Raw genomic sequence first — 2,308 nt, 5'->3', positions numbered from 1 at the left:
AACTTGAACCAATAAACATGTATTTTTTAGTTGACCCTTACTTTCTTCTTGCTGTGAGACCTTAAGTTACACAGTCCTTCAACCACATTGGTTTCCTTCTACAATGATGTCTCTCTGCTTGGGAGTCAACATTTTCCAGTGGGGGAGCAGAAGCTGATTTTTCAGCCAGAGTGAAATCTGCATGTAGTGGTGCCAGATGAGACACGTCCCAAGTTCGTCCATCGTTCAGCTGGTAACTGTGTGTCCCTTTTCTCCCTATAATCTGAATAGGGTCACTGAATTTTGATTCCCCTTTCTTGACATGCACAGGTTTTTTCACCCTTACAAGGTCACCTTCCTTGAGCTTTGAAATCCTTGCTTTACACGTTGTGTCCAGGTATGCTTTCATCTTTTGTTGATTTTGCATCACTTTTGTTCTCAGCTTTTTCATGGCAGGGTTTGGATTGCACTGTGGAAGGACTGACAATTTTGTCAAAGAGTTATTTATTCTAAGGGTTCACTTACTTTTTCCACTGCCATTTTGAATGTTGAATGAGTGTGTTCAATAAAGACATGAGGGATCAGAATTTATTTTGTTATTATTTTAGACACATTATATTTGTCAATACCCTTGATTTAGATGAAGATCAGATCACATTTTATGACAGATTTATGCAGAAACCCATGAAATTCCAAAAGTTTCACATACTTTTTCTTGCCACTGTATATGTTGTGAATACAATTTCCCCACGGATGCTTCCAAGCAAAGCTGTGCTGCCTGCATTCTGACCAGGTACCATTATTTTCCCAGAAGAGCAATGACTGACTTAGTTGATCATTTTAATTTGATAAACTGAATATTCTGTTGGTGTCATTTATAATGTTAATGTCATCATGCTGTTTAGCTTGCTATGTAATAAGTGTACAAAGTGTACAACAATATATAGTGGTAACCTGAAACGTTAGCTATGTAAAGGGTACTGGAGTTTTCTTTTCTTAATTCTAAAGACAAACTGCCATAACTAGTTCTGAATGGATACCTACAATATGGCCACAACTCAGACGTTAGTTATATATCTCTCGTTGCCAAGCTAGCACATCTCAGCATTATGCTGAGCCTTATATTTGTAAAATCACTTAGTTGTCCTTAGTGCAAATGTAGTGTAAAGGAACGAAATGCTGTGCAACTTTCCTCACTTTCACTCACATTTATAACAGTCTATCACAACATGAGCGTTCACAGCGAACTCGGCGGGAGGATTTGCAAGTGAATGTAACGTTAATGGTCAAAAACTGGAGTTGATGTTAGCCTAGCCTACTTCTTGGGTGTGCAAATATCAAAAGTTAATTGACGTTCCAAGCCATGGTATGATGCCTTCTATACTAAGCTAAGGTCACCTACTATTTAGGTATATAGTTACTGACTGTCTGAAAAAAAGCTTGTATGTTCTGCTGCACTTTTCTACACTTGGCTGTTGTCTCTATTTCTTACAGACTGACCTGCTAAAATTGTATCAACGGACTTGCGTTGAGTATGGGCGCAACCAAGTGAACAATTGGGGGGGGGGGGGGGGGGGGCACACCGATTTTCCTTAACAAACGGAAATATATTAAAAAGGAATAGACATAAATAAATAGAATAGATGAAGAAAAGACAGATCATGGGGGGATCATATCAGATTGGTATTTCTTCAACAATGGCGGGGACACGATCCCCCCAAAGAATGCGTGGTTACGCTCATGGAGGCAATCATGATAACCACTAAGCTTTCCTTTCCTTACATACTGTCTGAAATATTCACACATTATGGGATGCTGAATATTTCAGACATAAGTATGTAAAGTAAGCAAAAACTTACTTTGTGTATGAAAGAAAAAGTAGAGTACATGTAAAATAAGTAAATGAAGTAAGTAAACTTTAAGTGAGTAAAAATTAAATAAGTAAAAATGGCTAACTAAAGGTGAATAAGTAAGTAAAAGCTAAGTAAAGTAACAATGAAAAGTGAACATAAATGATTTAATGTTACACCCAAAAAAATCTGCAGCCGTATGCACTATGATGTTTGCTATGTCCTATCCTATATGATGCCGTGGACAAGGACCAGGCAGTAAGGGGTTTGGTGTAGGACTGCTTATTGCCCTGAAGATGTCAGTGTAGAGCTCAGTGTCAAACGCTTACACAGTCCCAATCACATTATCTTCACCGATTTACTTCAGTTATGCGTATTGCAGCGGTGTATTTTTTTTTACATACGGCAGATGGCGCTGTCGTGTTTACACTAACGCGAGCTTTCTTATTACAACACACAGAAGAAGATAAAATCTCGTT

This window comes from Ictalurus punctatus, chromosome 5, assembly GCF_001660625.3.
Source record: "Ictalurus punctatus breed USDA103 chromosome 5, Coco_2.0, whole genome shotgun sequence".
NCBI lineage: Eukaryota > Metazoa > Chordata > Actinopteri > Siluriformes > Ictaluridae > Ictalurus > Ictalurus punctatus.
The sequence above is the reverse complement of the archived record's forward strand: the minus strand, read 5'-3'. Positions refer to the sequence as shown.